The sequence below is a fragment of the Mixophyes fleayi genome, chromosome 1, assembly GCF_038048845.1.
Source record: "Mixophyes fleayi isolate aMixFle1 chromosome 1, aMixFle1.hap1, whole genome shotgun sequence".
NCBI classification, from domain to species: Eukaryota; Metazoa; Chordata; class Amphibia; order Anura; family Limnodynastidae; genus Mixophyes; species Mixophyes fleayi.
In genome coordinates, this window is record NC_134402.1 from 179984092 (window position 1) to 180010613 (window position 26522).

General features: G+C 42.0%; 1 protein-coding gene across 1 annotated transcript in view; it reads right to left on the reverse strand.

Annotated features, from left to right (window-relative positions):
- SH2D4A (SH2 domain containing 4A) overlaps nt 1–21919 on the reverse strand; it is a 113492-nt gene extending 91573 nt beyond the window's left edge. Inside the window, exon 1 of the mRNA XM_075204580.1 lies at nt 21896–21919. The gene's annotated coding sequence lies outside the window, so the exon portion shown is untranslated. The remainder of the gene's footprint in view (nt 1–21895) is intronic.
- Between the last annotated feature and the right edge of the window lie 4603 nt (nt 21920–26522).

Sequence of the window (26522 nt, forward strand, 5' to 3'; positions counted from 1 at the left end):
ATTATTATAATGTTATGTACACGTTAGTGAGATCTAAGGTTCAGCTCACATATCATGTCTGGTATCATTCAAATCCCCTATTTATTCGCAGACATCCGGTTAATTCGCCTAAAGGATCGCACGGTGCGTATGCTAGTTATGGATGATAGGGAATAAGTGATCTGAAATGGTATTGTCTGTGTAATGTAAATAGACCAGTTTGAACTAGTTCTTGGCGGGAAGATTAGTATGCATCTTCTGGAGAGCTGACTCCCACCATTGGACGGCATTGTTTCAACTGGCCAATGACCTGCATTACACTGGACCTTCATGAAGCCTGAACCTATGGAAACATGCCATATTAGCTGTTTTGTTTTCTCTGTATCACTTATTGTATATAAGCAGGGGTTCTGTGACCAGTATTCAGTCTCTCTGACTACAGACTTCAGGACTGAATGACTGTAAACTGGATCCAGTGCACCTGCTAAGTAACGGCTGTACTTATTTTATTTGGATTATTACTCTGCTACTTTTTGCTATTAAATCACTTTTTGCTTTGGAACCACATCACTGGAAGTGGACAATCGTTATTGGATAGCGACTAGACGTACATAACACTTCCAACTGTCCAGATGTCAGTCCCCATTTTAGGGCTGTGTTCCACTGTCCCACACAGGGCTGCCACCAGGAACTGCGGGGCCCAGTACGGTGTAGAATGGAGGCCTGCTGCCCAGGCAAGCAAGTGTAAAATCAGCTGAAAAAAAATAAAATTTTCACTCACATGAAGATTAATGGCTGGTCTCTGGTCTTTGTGCCTCAAGCTGATTTTCACTGTCCTGAAAGTCTGTGGAGAGAGGGTAAGATTGGAGAGGACGAGAAGGAGTGAAGGTGGCAGGGAGGAGGGAAATATATGGATGGTAGAAACACAGCAGGTGGAGGAAAGTGAGAAATATAGAACAGCAAGGGATAGAGGAAGAAAAAGAGCAGAAGATTATTAAAGTAATTCTATCGTTTTAAAATAAGCATTGCCCAATCAATCGAATGTGTGTCCAAAGCACAAAGTGATTTATTTTAGCAGATGTAAATAGTCAACAATTTCAATACATTATTATATTATGATAAAGTACAGTACAGCACAGCCAATACCAAAAGATAATACATACCAATGCAATCGCTTGCGCACGCTGCGCAACCACGGGACCCGATGGACAATATTCTGTATAGAATATTGTGTCAGAGCTGACTGAGGACCCAGTGAGATGCAGCTAATATATATACAGTCAGTGTTTTATTGTGAACAATAGAGATGACGTAGATTGTTTCTATAGGTCCAGACGTTGGGTGGGTCCAGGCCAGACAAGTAATAGGTTGATTCAATCTAAGGAATCCAAAGGTGGGGGTCTTCTCTCCAGGGGGTCTGCTCCTTTTCATAGCCAGTATCATACAAAGGTTTACTCTCTAATATCAATAACTAAAGTATGCAATGTGCGATCTCTTTGCTGACTGCACCGGACAGCTGCTGATGATTAGGGCTTCAATATGATATCAGGCATGACACCTTTCCTATTACCTAAACCTTTAATAACACTACAATGTACATATAATCACTATATATATATATATATATATATATATATATATATAGACTAATAATAAACCGAATACTATCTGCTCCTGAATTACAGTGTAACAGAACCAATATGAAATTATATAAATAACTAACTGTTGTAATGCGAGTGTGTGCGTGCGTATTTTACCGTGCGAACGCACCACGCCACGTAACACATGGCGTACGCTTCGCAATACGCACGGCAAACCAATATTAAACCAATATACTTTCGTTCATCCAATTATACGACTTCAACAGTCCACCCTTTGATAGTACAATAAACTATCACCTTAAAGATGTTATAAGCAGGATCTCAGTACCACGTTTCATTGTTATGTAATACAAATCCCCCTTGGTGTATGTCCACGCTGTTTGTAGATCTAAACAAGTTATCATAAGAGAGTCTTAATCCTCTAAACGACTTCTTCTTTTACTATAAACCGTACACTTCTGGAGCTTGGAGATAACCTTTTGTATGCCCTTCAAGGGTGGAATAAAACACTTAATACATTATTTGGAAAGGTACAAGGTACAGTAGAACGTGTATCAGCTATACAGAATTCTCTACTACAGTTCTTCAAGTTTAACAGGTTCTTCTGTCCAACGCATGTCTTTGAGCTCCAAATACATTTAAACACTTCATGTTCATCAATAGCATCATCCTATGTCTATCAATAATGTCATATGCAATCTCCTTCAGCTTGCGTTAATATACACACATCTAATAATGTCACCAGTTCTTTTCATCAACACTTGTGGGCGGGCTATTGTCTGTTCGTTCTTCCCAGTCTCTCAATACTCAGATTTAAGAGTGATCGGCTTGCAAAGCATTGGGAGACTTCCGACTAAGGGACCTAGGTGTCCTACTTTTTCCCCTAGTGACCTCCCACCCATAGTTCGGGTACCTCAAGAATATTTAGTGGAAAGAGAACTAATCCTACTTGATATAATCACTGAGGCACGCGTGAGCACACCCAGCACTTTGCTTGGTCTAAAACCTTTCCCTCCCAAGAATGATAATCATTCTCAAGGATGCCTGCTCAAGTCCGAATATTACTGGACTGGCATGGCTGGGTGTGTCTCTTTTTAACTATGGGGTCGCCGTACTTACGGACGTAATGCTACTCAGACAATAGCCCCTCGCACTTTCTCCAAGCTCCAAGGTTTCTAAATTTTCCTTTACCCCGGAATTGAATAGAGTAATTGACTGGACTGATTATGCTACTAACTTCTTCCTCCCCAATACCTCCTTATCATTACCTGAACCAGTCTCTGTCACCTGCTAATAATCAAAAGTATTAACCGTCCCGAGAAGAGAGTGAAATGAGAGAACACAAAAGAGGAAAAACTACAACTTCATGCTGGACAACAGTCTTAGCCTTTGGCTCAGGTGCTACTAACTGCATTCGAGGCCTTCCAGTACAAACTCATGAGTGCCCTTGGACCCTTCTCTGAGTGTTGGCCCCTCTGCAGTGGGTGGTATGGGCACCAGTGTGTCTCTGCTACCCTTGAAGCCGTGAGGCTGGTAGCCTACACCTGGTACCTGTCTGGCAAATAACCTAAGCTTAAGAGATTTCTGCTCCACAACTTACTCTCCCGATCCAACATCCTGACAGTTAGTGTGACCTTTCAGGAAACAGTGTTTTGGACGTTCTTGGTTACTGTCTCACTATTTACCTTCTCTCCAGGTCTAACCTAGCCTCCCAGTTACAATCTCATCTTACAAGGGGTCAAGAACATTTCAAAAACTGACAGGTTAGGAGTCTGCCCAGGGGTGATCTTTTGGTAGCGGGAAAGGACTAGTGGCACTTCAATCAAGTTCCAACTCTTATTCTATTCAATTCATTCTACCGAGTACCACTACTTTATGTTCACACTGGTTTATGGCTAACTGAAAGTATGTGATTTGTTACCACTACTCATACATTATACATCTATTATCAATAACATGAATACCCCTATCATCTATTATAACTCTAGGACTATCACATTAAATAACAAAAGCTTTGAGTATGATACAGTAATACATTAGACACATTTCAATACACCTCTACCCAGACATATTTCATTGGTACACCTGTGTATACTTGAGGATCCTGCATGGTGAAAAACCCATCAGCAGGAGGGATATGGGATTGCTCTATTGGTCTACCTTGTCCATCTCTCCAGAGTCCACCAGACTCCTCACCACATCTCTTCACCTTCCAGACAGTTTATCCCTCGGGTAACACAAATCTTCCTATATTAACCAATATGTGTATGCGTGCATGTGTGTGTGTTCACATTTTAAAACTAAAACAATACAACGAAAAACAAAACAAAACATAGATTTGTTAGCTGTCACATAAAACCCTGCTGTCTATTTGACAGCTATGTTCTCCCTGGTGTGACAGCCCTGTATGGTTGTGCGTGTAAGTGTGGACCTTACTAGCAGCTATTTCAGTTGGTAACTGTGTCACTGTATAAAGTCCTCAATGTAGTGTCCTAATCATGTTCTGGTATTGCTATAAAACAATTTCTCAGTCACCTCAACATCGCCCTCTAGACTAGAAAAATGCTAAAGACCAATGTATATCAATCGATTTTCCCTCTGCCAACTCACATGTCATTCTCAGTACCTCATATTCAGCTACTTGACTAAGTGGGAAAGGCAAAGGGGTCTCTTTCTATAACACTTCCTTCAAATATAACAGTATCCAGTACATGCCTGTCTAGCAGTGAAAAAAAATATAGAACACAAAAATTCTACATTTTCTAGGGTTTCACATTATGTCGTATCTTGTAGTAAAAATCCTACTCCAATGTTCTATACAGAGATGCATATCTGTATGCCTAACCTCTAGCATTCTTCTGTCCTCCTGTCCTCCCCACCCTTTGTGCATCCATATAAAGGCACATTTTTGTACAGGAGGCACGAGCCAAAACAAAAAAACAAAACAGATATGCAATCTATAACACATGAATCGTATTTCCACAACAGAACCTTTCTGCTTAAAATCAGCAGTTTCTATACACATGAAAACAAAACCCCTGACTGTTTCTGTAACTCATGTCAATCTAGTGTATGTATCTCTGAATTTGTCTTATGTAAAAACATAAAAATATGTTTTAGCCCCATTGTTGAGACTGTGTCTGATTTTATCTCTACCAGAGCAGAGAGCAGAGAGAGAGAGAGAGAGAGAGAGGGTAGAGAGAGGGGGGGGGGGTAGAGAGAGAGAGAGAGAGAGAGAGAGAGAGATTAGCATTTGTGTAAAGAATGGGAAATAGGAAAGCAATGAATGATAGGAATACAAAGGTTTGAATACAAACATACATGTAGAAAGGGAGATTTTTACAACAAAATGACAGCTGGATTGGACTCTGACTCTATGGGGAAATGGCTGTATTCATTCCACTGTTCCCCTTAGCTATTTGCTAACTATGACCCCTCCCCATACTTGACTAGGGGGTCTTAACAGTGCCATCCAGTGTCGTCCGTCATTTGTTCAGTAAGAACTCGGTATCTCATTGACTACATACCTTTTCAACGGACTTTCCTAACTTATAATAGAGAAATGTAAAAATGTACTCTTAGTGACTCATATTTTCTCTGAAATACATAAAACGATATTTTGGAGCAAAGTATGTACATAATTCATTGTTGGATAATGATTCTCAGCCAAACAAATTATCATGAGGCACTGCAGCCTAAAACAAAAGAGTGTTCCAATTGTCTATTGTTAATTTGTCTTTCAAGAGTGATTCTTCTATTTCTCTATCTCCCCTTTTGATCACTAAGTCTATACTCCTTTTGTGTCCCCTTTATCTGTGAGAAGAAAAACAAGATAGTTATCTTAAAACAGAAAACACAACAAACATTTCTATTCTTTGCCGTCGGCTAGCAATTTAGGAAAACAAACATTTCACAACATAAATGAACAAACAAAATCAACAAAGATTACCTTTTAAAAATCAGTTTCCTGCACACTACTACTTACCACAGTTTAAACCCTAGAGTCGGCTATATTTCTCCCCCCAGGCATTGGCTGCTATGAGGTGCACAGGAAACTGTTGAGAAGTCTCCGAGACTTGTGTGCGCCGTCTCTGTGGGTGTCTATGTGATTCCCCCTTAGATGGGCCAAGTCTCTTTGCTTCCGCTCTTGTCATTGTACAGTCCTGTGCTTGGTGTCCCATTTTAGTGCATCTAAAACACTTTCTCAACTCATGTTGTTTCTCTTCTTTTTTACAATCTCTTGCAAAATGGCCTTCTTCGTTACACTTAAAACACCTGATTTTTTTATGTTTCTTATTATGTGGGTTGTATGCTGGTGGTCGTGTGTGCAGTCCCTCTAGTGCTGGGATACTTACTATCATTACCCTATCACTTAGTGTCTCTTTCTGTTTATTCATACTTCTATCATGTTCTATAGCTGACTCCCTGAGAACACTTACAGTACTTCCTCTCCAGTATGGTAATGAAGTTTGCACCCTTTTTTTCAAGTTTTCCCTGAGTCCATCCATTAGAACGTGAACAGCAACCTCTCTGTAATCTTCATTATCTTTTATGTCTGGTACCCCAGTATATTTGACCATCTCCATCAGAGCCCTGCAAAAGTAGTCTGTTGCATTTTCACTATCTTTTTGCTGGATACTAAAAAATTTTCTCCAGTCCACTATCACTGGGAAATATGTGGCCAACCGTGTGATTATTTGTTTAATATTGTCCTGATTATCATCCTCGGTTAAGGATTCATCCTCCTCCAACATACAATCCTTAATGAACTTTTGTATATCAGTATTGAGAGGAAGACAGGCCTTCAATAATACTCGCCAATCGTTATTAGTTGGCTCATACACATTACCATAATATCTAATAAACTGCTGACATTTGGTCAAATCTTTCCTAGGATCAGGGAAATCAGACAAAATTGAAAATGTTTCAGACCTAGTGCATGGATCATGCTTTGCTACATGTTTTGAGGGAACAGCACTATTCCTGTCTGCTTTCCCATTGGGAACTGCTGTTGTGCAGACAGGATGTAAGTCTACCAAATCACTAAAACTAGTTGCTGAAATTGCTGCTGCAGTACAATGGATGTCTCCCCCTGTGTTAACCTTTTCATTATTCTCACCACTTTCAGCAGCTGCCCCTGCTGGTGGGACCGTTCCTCTTCTTTGTCCTGAAACATTACTTTTAACGTTACTTAAAACAACATACAACTTACTAGTTACAGTTTTTACATTTTTGGTATTGGCTGTACTTCCCGCCCCGACCGAATTTATCGGGGGCGTGTTTGCGCTCAGTTCGCCACGCTTTGCAATGCACACTTCCGGAATGCTTGTTTCCGGTACGCTTACTTCCGCTGAACACGTGTTTTTCCTTACACTCACTTCTGCTGTGCGTTCGCTGCTCTGCCACGTGTTACCTTCCATTTGCCACGATTTTAAACAATGATTATGTGCATTTCTCACTTTCGTTGACTTAATCAACCGTACTTTATCTTTTACGGTATTTAGCACCTCTGCATTAAAACTTCCTATTGTTGGGAAAGGCCTATCACAAGCTTTGGTCATCCCGACCCACGTGTCACAATACACAGTTGCGTATGCACCATATTTCTTACACATGAGAAACCTCGCTGAACCAATAGGGCCTTCCTTAGGCAGTACACTGACCATCTCTAGCGTATGCTTAGCACCCATGTTGAACAATATACCTTCTACCCGGAAAACAGACACACCGCAATGCTCTGTTCCTTCCGGCCAAATGTGAAATACAGACACACTGCAATGCTCTGTTCTTTCCACCTAATAATTTAAACTCTGTTACTATACTCACCGCTAGAGATCTATAATGCTCGGTGAACGTATTTCCTTTAGCCTCGTTCACTCGCTTTTCTCGCACCAGGCGAGGATCCCTAATACAGAAATATCACTGTGGGCCCCAAGGGCTATCAGCTCCTCGATACCCTGGCTCAACCACAAAAATCTGCTGAGTTTATTATCGCTGGGAGCGCAAAGTCGATACAATCAACCTGCCTTTCCAGTATAATTCCTCCTAGCTGCTTCACCAATTCGCACTTACGGTGCGATCGGATCGCACTGCCTACCAATACTAATTATTAGCAAACCTTGCGATCTATTGGTAGCGCTTTGCGAAAAACACGTTTTCGCATTCGGTATACCTGCCCTGTATACCGTCCTTCAGTTGGGCAATCCGCCTCGTCAGACAGCAACTGAGCACCTCAACAATAAACAGTGTATCTACGTTACAAAATCACACACTATACACCTTTTCTGCGCAGAAAATCAAAAGTTCCCAACAATAGTAATAATGTCTCAGAGGCTTTCACAAGTAATTATACTATGCATATAATAACTATCAAAACGATTGTTCAACCACGTGGCAAAGCTACCTGAAGTTCGCGTACGCACAGCAGGAAATACACATACGCTCAGCAATGCAATACACTTTAAAACGTAAAACGACAATAAAAAGAAACATTTTTCTTTCTTGTCCCTAGATTCTAATTAACGTTCCTTCAGTCTATGCAACAACGGACATTCGGTTTCGCAACACACAGTGAACCACAGGTCTTGAACACATTACATTCTTTCCTGCTTTATGCGACGCGTCCGTCAATCCACCCTTTGTTGAGGAACCGAATATCGTAAGCGTTGCATACCTGCCGGTAACGTAACTCCTAACTCACGAGCCCCCAAATTATTAAAGTAATTCTATCGTTTTAAAATAAGCATTGCCCAATCAATTGAATGTGTGTCCAAAGCACAAAGTGATTTATTTTAGCAGATGTAAATAGTCAACAATTTCAATACATTATTACTGTATTTCCCCATGTATAAGACGCACCTTTTCCCCCCAAATTTTGGGTCTAAAAAAAAGGTGCGTCTTATACACTGCAAGCGCTACTTACATCGATGAAGAAGTCGAACCTGGATGTGAGAGAAGAGTCCCCGCTAATCGGAACAGCATGTCCCCACTGGCTGTATGGAACAGCATGTCCCCGCTGGCAGGAGCCATCCCTATGCGAGCTTTAACCCAGCGATTAAGAGGAGCAGTGGGGGTAACTTGCACTAGAGGCTCCAGTGATGAGGTGCTGACTCCGATCGATCCGGGTGAACCGGAAGTCCTGCCGCATAACAGGAAGTAGCGGGTCCGCCGGGCTGTTCCAACTTCAGCCCCTGGTCTCCGTGATAGGCGCTCAGTGAGGTAAGGCACTCAGCTAGGAGCCACCAGGGCCAGGGGGGACTCTCAGAAGGCGGAGGGCACCCGGGAATCTGGCAACCGCCAGGAGGGCAGCATGCTCAGAGCATCAGATGGCGCGGGACGTCCGGCTGGCAGTGGGAGACCCCAGTCATCTCAGGCAGCAAACAAGTCACCAGCGAGTTCAGCAAGTGTTCTCCACTACCCAGGTGCTGATGGCCGATTGTAGTCTCAAGGGTAAGGCAGAATATGAATCCTCTGAGTGGGAGAGCACAAATTACCAGTATGCGACCATCCGATGGTGTCTGATTGGCAAAAGGACCTGATACATGTTTTTTTTTTTATTTTGGGCCCCAAAATTAAGGTGTGTCTTATACATGGGTGCGTCTTATACATGGGGAAATACGGTATATTATGATAAAGTACAGTACAGCACAGCCAATACCAAAAGATAATACATACCAATGCAATCGCTTGCGCACGCTGCGCAACCACGGGACCCGATGGACAATATTCTGTATAGAATATTGTGTCAGAGCTGACTGAGGCCCCAGTGAGATGCAGCTAATATATATACAGTCAGTGTTTTATTGTGAACAATAGAGATGACGTAGATTGTTTCTATAGGTCCAGACGTTGGGTGGGTCCAGGCCAGACAGGTAATAGGTTGATTCAATCTAAGGAATCCAAAGGTGGGGGTCTTCTCTCCAGGGGGTCTGCTCCTTTTCATAGCCAGTATCATACAAAGGTTTACTCTCTAATATCAATAACTAAAGTATGCAATGTGCGATCTCTTTGCTGACTGCACCGGACAGCTGCTGATGATTAGGGCTTCAATATGATATCAGGCATGATACCTTTCCTATTACCTAAACCTTTAATAACACTACAATGTACATATAATCACTATATATATATATATATATATATATATATATATATATAATTCAGGAGCAGATAGTATTCGGTTTATTATTAGTCTATATATATATATATATATATATATATATATATATATATATAGACTAATAATAAACCGAATACTATCTGCTCCTGAATTACAGTGTAACAGAACCAATAGGAAATTATATAAATAACTAACTGTTGTAATGCGAGTGTGTGCGTGCGTATTTTTCCGTGCGAACGCACCACGCCACGTAACGCAATACGCACGGCAAACCAATATTAAACCAATATACTTTCGTTCATCCAATTATACGACTTCAACAAGATAGAGAGCTAGAGAAGTTAGGAAACAAAATTATAATGGCTGAAGAATGAGGCTGCTGGTCGACTGTGTTGTACTCTCCAATCTGTTACTGCAGCTTTCACATCCTGCTGCTGGTTTCTTGTCTGGATCCTTGTATGTTGGGGCCTGTTTGGAAAATGTATAGGTACATGAAATAGGGAAAGCCACGCAATAAGTAAACAGAGTACATAAAAATATATAACGCATACATGCTACCTTTAAAAGAGGTGAACAGTACCCTTAATTTTGAGACTAAAAAAATAACCTAAAGACACCCACAAAAATGTCCACACATGCCTCCTAGACCTCCCACATGTTCCAAAATAGACCCACAGGCACATAGACTATGTACTATGAAAATGTCCCCCATATCTTCACACATGCCCTTCAGACCTCCCCATGTTCACCTTATATGCCCCTGAGAGTTCCCCACATGCCCCTTACATGCTCACCAGAGCTCCCCACCTAGACATTTTTTTCCTCACTCATAAATATATAGTTTTGCATGTAATTTATCACACATCCCCCTCCCTTTTCCCCTTTGTCACATATTCCCCCTCCCCTTCCCTCTCCACCACAAACTCACTCTCCCTGTCCTTATTCATCCCTTACACCCCAGTCCCTCTTTATTACTTATCTCCCCATCTCGCTTCATCACCTATTCACCCTTCCTGCCCCTCTTCACCTATCCCCCACTTACCTAGACGTAGTTGATGCCTTATTGTGGCTCCCAGTCTGTGACTGGGATCCACCACATCGCAAGGGACAAATTTAAAGTAATAATCTTTTTAAAAAAGCACAAGCCACCTCCCTGGACCACTACAAACCACTCCCAAATGAACTTACTTACAGCAGATGTACCTCAATGCACAGCGCCCAGACACTGACAGACTGGCCAACATTGAGGAACATTGTTAAGACATTAATTAAAAAAAAAATTCAAAGGGCCTGGTCAGTCATTCAGTCTGGGCCCAAATGTCTCTCAGGGCCCCAGTAACCCCCTGATGGCGGCCCTGGTCGCACCCAGGGGCAAGTTTGTACTGTAGGTGGAAATGTTGAGGGAAGAGGTTTATGTAATTGGCAGTCCACTGGGGTTGTGGCCATGCCCCTTTGCACTGTGGCCATACTTCTGCCCTGCTGCCGTGGAGGTATGTAGGGATTCAGTAATAAACAAAATTGAGAGTGGAAAATCCTGTCCTCTGACTGCAAATTTTTGCTCTGTAGAGTAGCAGGGATGATGGTCTCCTGGCATTACAAATTAACCAGGGTAGATCTGTTATTCTCCACAGTTGCCATGGTAACCAACTATGCAAGCTAAAGCAAAGTCTAGAAAGTGAGAGAATGGTGTGCAGAGACCTGTATAGGGGTGAGAGTAGTTAAAGGCTGAGCTGTTGCACCCTCACTGCACTTACCTTAAAGGATTAGGTCTGAGGAGTTTTGCTGATAGCCAATAGGAGTACAAGGGGGTGGAGTGTGCTTTGTAGTGATAAACCCATGTCCCTTTTTCTCTGGAACATTCTGGGATCAACTGAGTGACAGATACATATATCTAATTTGTATTGTTTGTATTTAAGTTTAATTTGTCTGTATTTTGCCTTTCCTTATTCATTTCTATTTTCAATGTATTATTTTCATTACTCTTATGTCACTTTATCTTTGTCTTCACCCCTTTTTATATATTTTCTTTTTCTTCTTTCTCCTTTCTCTTTGTTTCTGTTTTTCTCCTTCCTCAACCCTGTCAGACATGCCGCCACCAAACCCGAATACCCACCCACCTTCGGGACGGTAGTTCCCCATCTCTCCCTCCACCATTGTCGGACATATTGCCTGCCTCTATGTGGCAGTGCGGACGGACTGTCAGGAGGAGAGTTCAGGCAGAGGAGGGATCACTCCAATATAAGTGTCAGGTACAGAGCTGGACGCGGCGGAGAGGGCCTGCAGGCTTCCCCATCCGCTCTGTAGCATCCCTCCATTGCCCCTCCAACTGAGCTAACCCCGCCCTAGCTAGCCCCTTTTTAACCCACAAAATTCATTGCAACACTGGGTAACAAATAACACCACAGTTAACCCTTCAGCCTCCTCAGTACTGCAGGTGCAGGACCAGCACATATTGTGTCAGGAAACATTATCACAGCACCTGACTGATGCAATTTACCCCTCACACTCCAAAAAGCCTTATGTACCTAAGCAGCTTTCTGTGCATAGTGAGGCAGTCCTTTATCAACAGACTGTATCACAGAGCCCCCTGCTCGCATCACACAAATTCCCTGCCAATTAATTTCAGCATGCTGCACAACCCTTTGCTGTACCCATTCACAGCATCCAGTCACCCAGATCACAACAACCCTCTTCCCACTCCTCTTCTTCTTCTTCCTCAAGCATTTTGCCTCCTTCCCATTTACCTGTACAACCCTCCCCTCCAGTGATTTGTGCTTCTGCCAACTCCTTTCCAGAAGCAACACATTATGGTCCCACCAATTTGATTTCTCCTGCAGCGCCAATTGTTCACCCATTTTTGGTTGCCCCATCCCTGCCAGCACAACCTGCTTCTAGTTTTCATAGTACGCCTAATTTGGCCCACCAGGCTTTGTATTGCCAGCCTGCATCAGTATCGTTTTCCATACAATATCCTTTTCCCCTGGCTGTATTTGCGCACAACATGACCTCATCGCATGACCTCATCGCAAGGGCCTTATGTTAAAACCCAATTTTTCCAGCTGAAAGCCCAAATCTTTTTTATGATGAAGAATTTCATGAAACAGTATCCGGTGAGGCTAGCATCCCTTTCGTTTTTAAAGATATAGAGATTTGGGTAGCAGTACAGCAGTCTTATTGTCACTCACCGGACTGTGAGTGCTTCTTCCCGTATGTTTAGGAACCGTGGCCGTCCACCATCCTGAGGGTCTGCGCATGCGCAGCCCTTTCAAAACCTTCAGTACCTGTTCCTTTAACTTAATTGGCTGATCAGGCAACACTCCCTATTTACCTGCTGTCCATACCTCGTTGCCTGATCTTGGAGTCTCATTCCCCATGAGCCTCTGAAGGTGTTCCTGTGTTTCCTCGTGTATTCAGCGCTGCTGATTCCTGTGGTTTCCAGACCACTTCTACTCCTGTGGTTTCCAGACCACTTCAACTCTCCTGTGTTTCATCGTGACTGTTAGCTGATTCCTATCCGCTGCCTCCGTGCACTACAGTCTTCAGACCACTTCAACTCTCCTGTGTTTCATCGTGACTGTTAGCTGATTCCTATCCGCTGCCTCCGTGCACTACAGTCTTCAGACCACTTCAACTCTGCTGTGTTTCATCGTGACTGTTAGCTGATTCCTATCCGCTGCCTCCGTGCACTACAGTCTTCAGACCACTTCAACTCTGCTGTGTTTCATCGTGACTGTTAGCTGATTCCTATCCGCTGCCTCCGTGCACTACAGTCTTCAGACCACTTCAACTCTGCTGTGTTTCATCGTGACTGTTAGCTGATTCCTATCCGCTGCCTCCGTGCACTACAGTCCTCTGACCACTTCAACCCTCCTGTGTTTCATCGTGACTGTTTGGCTGATTCCTATCTGCTGCCTCCGTGCGCTTCAGTCTTCAGCTCATCTCAACTCTCCCGTGTTTCATCGAGACTGCTACAACTGATTCCTATCCGCTGCTCTCCGTGCTCAACAGTTCCAGCTCAGCTCTGCTCTCCCGTGTTTCATCGTGGCTGCACCTGCTGGTTGCTATCCGCTACCTCCGTGTACCTGCAGAGTCCTGCTGGCTGCTACTCCTCAGTTCTACTCGTGTCTTCAGCAGCTGATCCGCTCTCCGTGCTTCTCAGTGTTCCTGCTGGTCTCTACTCGCCAGTCTGCATCGGATCTGCGCCTCACTGCTTTCATCTCGTCTAGACCATCGCTACTCTTCAGGGTCCTCCAGGAGTCCAGTTCTACATACTACTGCTTCCTGAGTATTTGTTCCCCTGCTGGTCTACCTACCTGTGCGCTGCACCTACTTGATTACCGGTTCACCCTCCAGGGACTTCGCATCCTGCCGGCCTCCAGCCGTTCAGGTATCTCTGCACTCCTGTCTGACAGCCTGCTCCTGAACCACGGTATGCATACTTCTCATTGACTGTGCTGGTGTATTGCATATCTTGCTGGACTGAGTTGTTCTCCTCTGGAGCTTACTATCCGCTGAGACTTTTGCCATCATTGACTGTGTTATCTTTTGCTCGGATAGTTTCTATGACTTTATATTATTGCAGTGCTGTTCGTCATTACTATATTGTGCATGTCATTGTTGATCAAGTTCAAGGTGCCCGTGTATCCTCTCTATTGCAGTCTCTCCCCGTGCTCCTCCTCACATATATATTCAGTGGTACAACTTGCTAGAGGCAGACCACTGATTCCTGTTTCCAGTGTCACCTGTTCCAGTGTCCTCTCACATAGCAGTGGTACAACTTGCTAACGCAGACCACTGACTTCCCGGATACCTTCACCTGGATCACATTCCTTCACCCAGACAGCGGTACAACTTGCTAAACGCAGACCGCTGACTCTCATCACCTCCTCGTTTCTGTTGGACATTCCTCCTCACTATAGCAGTGGTACAACTTGCTACCGCAGACCACTGACTACCCTCACGTGTCCTTTGTCCATTCAGTTCCTCGTGTATTACTACATATCTATTACCAGTGCTGCTAGTCATAGACTTTCCTGAGCATCTCTATCATCTGCTGTCTCCTGTTCCGTGATCACCCCGCTACCAGAGTACAATATTACCACCTATACTGCTCTGGTAAGCTTATCACCTGGTGATCCCTGGGTAAAGACTCCTAGTGCCCGTGACACTTATACAGTCAGTCAGGCAACTGGGCAGTACAGGAGGCAGTCCTTTCCAGGCAGCTCAGGCCAGGACTTTCTGTGTGGCAACAAATATTTTGCATATAACAACTCGCAGTGTGCTAAGGGACCCAGTGCAGATTTAAACATGTCTGCTTGCGTTGCGGCAGTTGGCACCCAACTACAGACTGCATTCGTGGATCGGGATCCCAGCCCCCTAGGAAGACTTTCCAATCGGCTCCTCCTAAATAGAACCCCAACTCCTGTTTCTGTGGATGTCTCGTCAAGGTGGCTCCTGCTTTATCCAGATTGTGAAGCAGCTAATTTTTTACTTTGTGGTTTTAGAGATGGATTTAGATTGCCGATTACAAGAGACATTCATATTGTAGCTAGCAAGAATTTTAAATCAGCATATCAACACCCAGATAAATTGGCTGAAAAAATAAAGAAATCCATTTAGGTTGTATCTGTGGTCTTTTCCCTTTCCCTCACTGGGTCGATTTGGTGGTTTCACCGATAGGCGTGGTCCGCAATAAAATCTCAGGTAAGTTTTGTTTCATTCATCATTTATCTTTTCCAGAAGGCGATTCGGTGAAGGATGCCATTGATTCCAACCCGATAAGTTGGGTTATATGGATTTTGAGTTTGCGCTTGGCCTAGTGAGAGATTTTGGGGCGGGGCATCGATGGCAATAGTGGACATCGAGTCGGCGTTCCGTCTTTTGCTTTTGCACCCATCAGCTTTCCATTTTATGGGTTTTCATACCACGGAAGGTTTCTTTGTGGACAGACGCCTCCTAAAGGGTGATCTGTTTGATGTGCTTATTTAGAGCGTTTTTAGCTCGTTTTTTGCATTGGTGCGTGACAGATGGCACCAGGCACCTTGACATATCTCATTATCTAGACAACTTTCATATTTGTGGCCCCTCTTAGCGCCTTACTGTGGTCTAGCGTGTTGTGATGTTAAAGCCGTTTTCCAAGTTTTCGGTGCTCCCATTGCACACGAGAATACCGAAGGTCCTACCACAAGCTTAGTTTTCTTACGCATAGAAATAAACACAATAGTTGGTTGCTGTTGCCTCCCTACAGTTAAAGCAGAAAATTGAGAGACAGAATTGGGTTTTTCAGGAGGCCGATTAAAGTTTCACTCAAACAAGTGCAATCATTATTGGGTCTCTGAACTTTCGCGTGATCTGTATGGGAAAAGTTTATTGCCGTAAGCTAGAAAGGGCTATCGCAGATGTAACCAGGGTGAAAGCGGGAGTTAGGCTATTTTTTTAGATAAGTTTTTGGTCCATTTTAATGGGGTATGGATATCACGGTCGTCTGAATTTCTTGATTCGATTGACCCTTGGGCCTAGCTGGAGCAGGACTGAAACAGAAACTAGCAGGTTGGATGATCTTCCTGCTCATGTTCTTGCTGAATGTAAAATATAGCAGGGGAATGAGCAGTCTGGAAATGCTGACAGGAACAGTGCACTTTGTAATGCTGACAGGAACAGTGCACTTTGTAATGCTGACAGGAACACTGCACTTTGTAATGCAGACAGAAACACTGGAACCTGGAGCCAAGAACTATCCTCTGGAGAGAAGTGTGTTGTTCTGGCAATGAACAGATCACAGCAGCAGGTTTAAATAGGATGTCCCAAACAACTATTGGCTGATCAGTTCATGTGATGACAATTTCTGAATCTGGTTGGTCTGGAATGATCACCTGACTGCATTCAAGATGGCCGCGCCCATGCAGCAGAACAAACAGTATGTGTTTGTTTACAAACGGAGGTGTGGGAAAGGGAATGCTGCAGATGACCAGAAGGGACCCAGGTAGCCGTGATATGACAGCGGCGGATTAAGGTAAGTGCGGCTAAGATCCCGATTTGTGACAATGGATTTGGATGAAGCTGGCTATATCCAGTAGGTGTCTTTACAGATGCAGCGGGAGCGGTAGTTTTTGGGGCTTTTTTGGAAAGGTCTTGGAGTGTTGTGTTATGGCCTACTAAATAGTTTTCATCGGATTTGACTGCCAATTTGCTTGTACTGGAGCTTTTCCCCGTCATTGTGGCTTTGTAGCTTTGAGCTCATCATCTTCATGATCGTGAAATAGTTTTCTAGTGCGATAATTTGGGTGCACTTCAGGCTATAAAGATCTTAACCTCTCCTCCCGCAATTAGGCTCATTAGGCACCTGGGGGTAAATGTATCAATATGCGGGTTCTTCAACACCCGCGTGTTCAGCCTCTTCCGCAATTAAATTTCAAGCGGCGCTGCATTGTAAAGGGTTAACTTCCCTTTACAATGCAGCGCCGCTTGAAATTTAATCGCGGAAGAGGCTGAACACGCGGGTGTTGAAGAACCCGCATATTGATACATTTACCCCCTGGTTTTGCATTGCCTGGGACATAATATTGTATTAAGGGCCCAACATGTTCCAGGTTTTGACAACACATTAGCTGATTCACTTTCCTGTTTTAACTGGTCTAAGATTAGGGAATTGACTCCTGATGTTGACGCTGATTGTACTCCCTGTCCTTCTCATGTGTGGTCGAGCCGGCATGGAAGGACTTACTGAGGCATCATTGGCTCCCTCCACCCTGAAGATATACAAAGCAGAATGACGTGAGTGGGTTCTTTTTTTTGGTAATGCGGGAGATCAACATTCTGACTTAAAACTAATGGTGGAATTTGTGGGTGGGGTAGGAGTTTGCAACGATGAGAATCCCGACAGCACATAACATGTAATGTGTTTTAGGAAGGGAGAGTAGACACCCGCCGGGTTCTCGGATTGCCCCCTTAATATCATAAATTTAACAGTCCCACTTGTAAGTGATGTGAATCTCACTGTAGCTATGTTGTAATGCCGGAATTGTTGAAAGTCAGTTTTTAAGCAAGTCAGAATTGAGTGCAGGTCTCAATTACAGCATTTATAATTTCAGTGCCACTGTAAGTGCTGTCAGGATTCCCGCCGTTGCAAATGTGACTACCACCGGGAAATTGTATCACACAAATTAAAGCTTGGGTTTTCCAAGGCATTAATGTCATCTACTTTGGCCGGAATATCCTTTATGTCTTCTTGATTAGGAAAGCTTTGCAGGGTTGTGCGAATATGAGACCAGTAGCTGACACTAGACGTCCCATAGATATTAATATGTTACGCATGCTGATAGATAAAGCTATGGAGTTTACAGTTTTGGAGTTTGAAGGTTTACTTTTTTGTACGGCCTTTTCCATAGCTTTTTTTTTGTGCCTTTAGAATAGGCGAGTTAGTGGCGCCGTCCAAGACATTGATTAATGCTGGTTTGTTAGTTAGAAATGCTTGTTTATCAGATGCAGGGACTGCTGTGTAAGCTTCATAAATCCAAAAAAGATCAACTTGGTAAGGGGCGTTAGATCACAATGACGGCACATCCAGATACCACGGTATGTCCAGTGGCTATTTCCAGGGAGTATTCAATGGTTAGACCTGCTGGGAGTCACATCTGGTTGCTTCATTTGGATGAGGCACCCTTTACTAAACATCAATTTAATGTTCTATTTAAGAAATGTGCTGCAGGAATGGGTTTGAATCAGGCCAATTACAGCACACATTCATTTAGAATTAGTGCAGCCACCTCCATGGCAGTAGAAGGGGCCTCCGTGGAGTGCATCAAAAGGTTGGGCGGTTGGAAGTCAGTCGTGTATAAAAAATATATTATACCCACCAAATATATTATACCCACCAAATTCTAATCTTCCATTCCATTATGCCAACCAAGGGATCATCTGCTCGTCACTTTTGGAATTGGGAGCATAAAGGGATTTCCTTATTTTTCCTCAAAGAAGGATTTCACAGCATGAGCACTTCATATGGGTTGCTCCTTTCCTATCTCTTTCACAGTCTATCCCCATTCTTATGTTTGGCAATTGGACCGATATGTGTTGCCTGCCAGCAGGGTGCATCCAGTGGCGGACTGGGTTCCAAAAATATTGGTTGCCAGGAGACAAAGTTGGCCCACCCACAACTATAAGGCAATCATTTATTTTTTAAAAGAAATAAATACAATTTTCAAAAAATACAAATACATGTGTAAAAGGGTACAATTAATTTTTTGGTGAAATAAATGTATATTTTTTAGTAATTAGAGTGTACATATATTGTACATATTACTGGCATTATACAGTTGATAGTAAATGAAAATAGAGATTATTTTATTTTATTTTAAATAAATGGTGTCTGTTTTTAAATAGTTTGCTTGTACTGAACATTTTATACTTTAACAGGTAGTTCAAAATCATATTTCATGAAATCCACTATAATAAGAGCAATTGTTTGATTTCACTAGATGATTGTGTCAATCTGTCAATAATTGTTTCTGCATCCAATTCATCTGACAATTCCTTTTCAATTGATAGCAACATGTATGATTCCAAGTTCTCCTCAGACAGTGAATTTCTTAGCCTTGTCTTTATCATTTTTAGCTTTGAAAATGTCCTCTCACATTGGACTTGAGTAACTGATAGTGTACAGATGACTTTATAAAGTTTATAAAGGTTACCATATGCCTTGTCGTGAAGTATATACAATGGGCAAGTGCTACAAATGTTACACTTGTTGCAACTGTAATCCATATTCTCACCATCATTAAGCAACAGCTTTAACACATTAAAGTTCAAAACAAAAGAAAACAAATTCCAATAATACTTGATCTTTGCTGATTTTTGGAGAAAGCTTAATAATACCTTCCAATGTTTGTTTTACATCCATATTCAACTTTGAAAATCTTGTCAATACATTTACAAAATCCAATGCCTTGCTGTGAACGTTATCAAATATTTTTGTCTCTTCCTTCAACATTACTACAGCTGAATCTATTAAACCCCATGCAGTAAACATATCTAAACCACTTGTCTGTAAATAACTTGATAACAGGGCTGTAGTTTCAAATATTTACAAGTAACTAAATGCTGTCAATATTGTTTCAAACTTTAGAAGACTTTGAAGTAAAACATTTGCTTCTTGTTATGTTTTTGCATCAAAGTTTTCTGAATCTTGTATCAGTGATAAGTATGTCAATAGATTTACAAAAGTACTAACGCTGCATCATCAAAACGTTCAAATATACTTATTGCTGCATTGGATTTTCCTGACCATCTTGTCTCACCAATTAGCTTTAATCGCTTTAATTTTTTCTTGTCCTAGATGTTTTCCAAAAACGTCTATCCATTCAGCCATTCTTTTGTATGATGTTTTCAAAAAAATTTCTAAATTCTTGAGCAACTTGAAAAAAGAAACTGCAGACACGCAATACTTTGTTCTTTCAGTTATTACCAAATTCAAGACATGGTGTTAGACAGTCGCGGCGGCCGCGGGCACCGCCGCGGCACTCATTACCTTCTTCCAACATCCCGGCCGTCGCCATGACGACCGGGGCGTCACTTCTGGATCCTGGCCGACCGTTGCCAAGGCAACAGTCGGAAGCTCTATGCCCTATGCTGCGTCCCGGCAACGGAGGAAGCCGACGCCCGCATGCGCAGAAGGTAAAACTTACTGTGGCTTGATTTAACAAGCCTGTGGGCTGATTAATGCCTGATACATTAATCAGGCAGGGGGCTGTGTGTGATTCAGAGCTAGGCTCTGATTGGTGGCCACTAGTATTTAAGGCAGTGAGGTCTGCAGCCTCACTGCCGGTTATAGTTTCTGTTCCAGTCTGCTGACCTGCTCTGTGTCTTGTTCCTGTCTCTTGGAAATCCTATTGACTACCCGTGTATGACCCCTTGCCTGGATTTGGACCCTGCCTGTGTTTCTCGTGACCTTGACCTCTGGCTTGTATACCGACCATCCTGTCTGCTCGTGACCCCGGACCCTGGCTTGTTTATCGGATCTGCTATCTGCTGCCGGCCCTTGACCTCTGCTTGGACTCCACTCCGCTTGCCTGGGTTCTCCCCAGTCAGTACACACTTCACGACCCTCTGTCAGTCTGCGGCCCAGTCTGTCCCCACCATCAGGGGCTCCAGTGAACACCTGATTGGCAGAGTAGATTCCGGGTTGTGTTGTGCCGGCTGGAGGGGTTCCTAACACATGGGCATAGCACCATATATGAACATGCTGATCAGCCACTTCAGCAATTTTACTTTGTAAACCATTATACTGGCCATGGTAGCTTGCAGCTCCATCTGTACTGAGTCAAACATTTTTCAGTCAATGGGGCATATTGAATTAGCTTTTTGGTCCGCAATTGCGCGCGGCTGCGCATGTTAAGTGACAATACGGTACCGCAACATTGCAGATTTCCCTTTGGAACCCTATGGAGTGCGCACGGAAATCCGCAATGTTGCGGTATTGGGACTCGTGCAGCCGTGCATAATCACAGACTGAAAAGTTAATTGAATTTGCCCTAATAAATCAAAAAGTCCCTTCCTGTGCCATCATTGCTTGGCACAAATGAAAGCAGTCTCTCACAGATAACACATTTAAGCACATGACGAATAATAATGCTAAACTGATTCATGCTTTTTTCTTTTCCATTCTGGTAGTGGTAATATTCCTGAAATTAAAACATACTCCACTTTGGGAAAAATAAAGATCTACAATTAAATGTTGAATCCAGCTTTTGCCATAAGTTGGCTATGTGTACATTTGCATTGGAAAATAATAAGTTGTTATTATTATTGTGATGCTGTATTCTGCATTTTGTTTGTAAACTGTTGTAGCGCATTTTGACAAATTTCTACAGTATGGTAGCGAGGTCCATTACGTGTTTCTGCTAGAAATACATAATGGACCTCGCCACAAGAACTTGTCGATCGAAATATGTTTTATGGATGCATCTATTATTAACAACAATTTTAACAATCACAGTCATATTAACTACAGAGTAAATAAAAGGTATCATTATTTATTGGACTTGCATTATGTGTATATATTATTATTTGAGACTGCAGCTTAAATATTTATACTACCTAGTATTTTTGCACTAATATTATACAATGTAACAAAATACATTATATTTAAATTAAAGGGCATATGGCCAAAGTATATAAAAAATATTAATTAAATACATACCCTTTATAAAACACAGCAAGTACGAGGTGAAAAGCTGACGAAAAACTGAGGCAGACGCAATGAAAAATATTTGCTGCTTTTGCAATATATGCAGTAGAAAGTTGACTTTGGCTGCACGTCATGATCCCAGGCTGGGATTCCCAACTAAGCTTCATTACGCAGTCAAAATAGCAACGATCCAAGCATATACAACGTATGCATCAGCCTCACATAACCCAAATCAGAATTATTTTTTCAGAGTTATTTATTATAGTCTTAAATATAAAGTATCCTCAAAAAATTATTTTGTTAAAAAAGTAATACAACGGAAATTTTAGTTGCATGCAGTATACAGTATTAATATTTAAACTTCTATTATATTTTCAAGCTACTAAAAGGTCATTTTACATTTTTAACATATCATATAATGTTTAAGGGGGCCCACTTGCCATCAGGCAAGCTGACACATTGGCCAGTCCACCACTGGGTGCATCCTTGTAATAAATTCTTGGTAACCCTTATGTGTTGTTTTGAGGTATAATGAACTTGGGGATATTTTTTTTAATACAAATCTTGACACGCCACCTCTTCAAGTCTGAGTGTTTGGGCATTTTTTGTTTATTCAGCTGCCAAACACCCATTGGCGTAGGACACATCCAAGTGCCCCATCCTGGTGACATTGCAATGGATTGGTAGAAGAGAAATGTGTTGGCCTACCTTTAAAAGGATGATATTTGATAAAATAGCCACAAGCCACACCCCTGATCTATTGATCATACATCTTGGGGGCAAAGACCTGGGTATGGGTAAAACAATTGCCTAATATGGCGCATCATTAGGGACTTGAAGCTGTTTGCTGCTAGCTGGCCATGTATGAAAATTTGCTGGTCACATATAGTTCGTTGTTTAATTTGGAGGGGGGCCCCTTATGTATTTGGTAATGGATAACATGATTAGCAAGTTAACCGATCAGTTGCAAAATACTTGAAGGGATCAGATGGTTGGGAAATTCCTCATCCAGTGATTAAGTTTTGTCATTCTCACCTCTATAGGCCGGATGGGATACATCTCACGGACACGGATTTGGGTTGTTTATTAAGCAAATTTATACTAGTCTGGCGGCCTTACTAGGGTCATCTGGTGGTGGTCTGCATGTATTATAAAGACAGACTGCGTTGGCAGGAAAGCAGTGCAGGCAGTGGTTAATACAGAGTGCACGTGTTTATGGCTTCCTACCTGATCCTGTCTCTGTAGGGGGTCAGCCGTGCAGGTGCCCTGGGTATCAGAGGGGGTGGAGTCTTTCTGATGCTGTAAAGTAGCACCAGGATTTATGGCACAGCTAGCCATCCCTATAAGGTATCTTGATAAGGTATTTGGTATTAACAGGTAGCTTGCCTGCATCCGCTTTCATTGCCAATATTTTTTCCATCAATTAATAAAACTGTGACCTTAGTTCACCAAATTCATTCACATGCCCGTGTCATTATTTCAGGTTTTAATATGCAAATCATATCTTATATTTGAGGGTGGGGCAGTTTGGAGGAGTCAACCCATTGGCGTTTAAGAAGAAGTGAGAAATTCAAATGGAAAGTAGATGTTGCTGATAGGAGGATAATGTAAATTAAACATTCTCTGTAAAGTGCTGCATAATATGTTCACACTATCGAAGGATAATCATTTTAAACATATAAAAATTAGCAAATAGGAGAACGGACTATTTAGAATGGACAGTATGTGAATGACTATGGAGACCATCTTACTGAAACAATGAAAGGGTTAGGGAGAGTTTTAAACTAATCTCTAATGACAATTTCCAAATGAGTGACTCTAATTCTGGAGAACAAACTTCTGAGATGCATAAAAAAAGCACTAGGGCTTTTCTAGGCCGCCATTGTTAGGGCTCATCAGTGTCGGACCAGATTTTCTGCTTAGCATATGAAGTTCTCTAGATATAATTATGTCTCAGCACAAACCTGTGCCATGTTCTAAAAACCAAAAAAAAACAGAGGGGATAGATTGATCCAATGAATCCATGTCAATGGAATTTGCCAGGAGTCCATTTTCCTGAATAGGAGTGGTTAATTTGCATATTTTCTTCAGGGAGTAATGATGTTTATTATCCTCATTATCACAGTGACTCTGGGTCAAATCACTCTACAATCATTTGAGAATGAATACTTCCAATGGAGTCCGTCTTCACTATACCCAAGTACTCACTTTCTACTTTGAATTGAACTTCTTTTGTTGGGTTGGGACAAGTGCCGTGGTTTTAATGCTCTGTAACTCTTCTGGGCTCATTAACGGAGGCAAAACACAGTGGTAGTCTCCGGGATGACTGCAAATGAAAAAGATATGTTTTATGTTATATACAGTCGTCGTAGAATCCAAATAACTCTATGGGCAAGTGTTGAAAAAATGAGCACAGGTCAAATCATGATCTGTAATGTTACAGGTTAGCACTGCTTTTCCACCCTTCATGCTGAAGCCATACCTTCCAACATTGCACAATAAAAAAACGGTAATAAAGAGAAATAGGGAAAAAACAGATTAGGTCATATACTGTTCTGCTCAGACCACACCAATGTGGTCTGTGCAGAACATGGCTATACTCATAATATGTCAATCATGTCAATCATGTGCCACTTACGTGAGTTACGGTAGCATGTTCCTGGTGATTACACGTGTGCTTTGGTTGCGGCATCAGTTTAAGCCTCCATGCACCCACTGCTCCAACTCAAACATCTGTGAAAGCAGATAAGCTGCATTTTAAACATTTATCTCAAATTTAGCAAATCAATTATTCCTTGCAACTATTAATGCTGCTAACTGCTTGATATGAATCACAGTGGACTGCATTAACCAATCAAAAAAATGGTCGTGAAGGGATGAACACTTGGTAGAAGTACATCACCTACTGATCAAAGCATGGAATAAATGTTAATAAAAAGAGCAAGACGTGTAACCTATAATGCAAAGACAGAGGTAAAGCTATGTAGAGCGTCTAAAGTGGAGAATTAACATCACTTACCACAGTTTCTGAAATTTGGATATATAGTAGTTCTCACCAAAATTTTTCAGTCACCTATAAATCAATTTTGCTTCTACACCCCACAGGATAGAAATATATCTGACAAAGATTATCCTGTGATGAATCTGTGATGTCTTGTCATATTATGATGTATTGGCATATTGTGATGTCAGTCCATGAGATGGAAAAGGCTTACTTTATAATAGGGTCCAATTATCTGACATTTTGTCCATATAAAGCAGTCATATATGAGCCTTGATCAGTGTATTGGAAGTTTGACTAGTGGAATTCATGTTCGATTGTTTGTTGTGGATCCCAGTATATTTGCGGCTACATGATACTTTAAGAACTAATATAAATGGGCGCGTTTCCTGCTTCTGTGCCCCAAATTCATAAATTGGTGGATCCACTGAAAGGTAAGTCCAGCTTTGGCTAACTTAAAAATAGATATAATTGCTCTTTTTGAAGCACAGAAATAGTATACACCCAGGAATTGTATTCAGTTGATGTACAATCTGTTAGCAGGGGATTTATGGCAGGGATACTGATGATAATACTGTGACCGTTGGTGAGTGGTGCAGTGTGAAATACAGGAGCTCAGCATACATGTGGCATATATGTGGCCTAGCTATGAAGTTGATTTATACATAGAAGAAGAATACAGAGCCTCACACATGCTCAGAAGATATCAGTAGTCAGACCTGCACACAGAGAAATAACACAGCACACTGATTCTTAATATTCTTCACATCTTACCCACCCCTGCTAAATATTGTAATATGCTGATCTGTGAATAAGTAAAAGTTAAATAAAATTTAAAACAATTATAAAACAAAAAAATTCCTTCTGGAAGCTGTGTTGTGGATACCTGAGAAAACAAATGAGAGCTTTTTGGTAAAACACATCCCTATGTTTGCAAAAAGTAAAATGAAGCTTTAAACAGTCCTGGGGGTTAAATGTATCAAGCTGCGATTTCCTGGCGGGTTTGAAAAGTGGAGATGTTGCCTATAGCAACCAATCAGATTTTAATTATCATATATTTAGTACATTCTACAAAATGACAGCTAGATTTTGATTGGTTGCTATAGGCAACATCTCCACTTTTCAAATGTGCCAGAAACTTGCAGCTTGATACATTTACCCCTGGTGTCTTGAACATGTGCATGTCTTCATCAAATCTGGAGGCTACCAGGTCATTTTGTAGCGCAATACTGAATGTAGTATCAGAAAGCGGTGTGTGGGAGCACAGCTATGATTATATACATTCAGTGTTACAGAGAGAACAATGCAGATGACGTGGCTTGCTTCTATAGGTCCAGGCTTGAGGTGGGTCCAATGTAAACAGGTCATAGGCTAGTTCAAACAACCCCTTCAAAGGCTGAGGGTCAACATTCCAGATGATTCTCCCGGCCAGAAACCAGTTACAACTAGTTCATTAGCATTTTACAGTTTGGTATCACTCTGACTATTTATTCCCTAACATCAATAACTAGAGTATGCAATATGCGATCTCTTCGGCGAATGAACCGGACAGCTGCTGATGAATAGGGGATTAAAATGATATCAGACATGACACATTTCCTATAACCTGAACCTTAAATAACACACTGAAGTGTACAT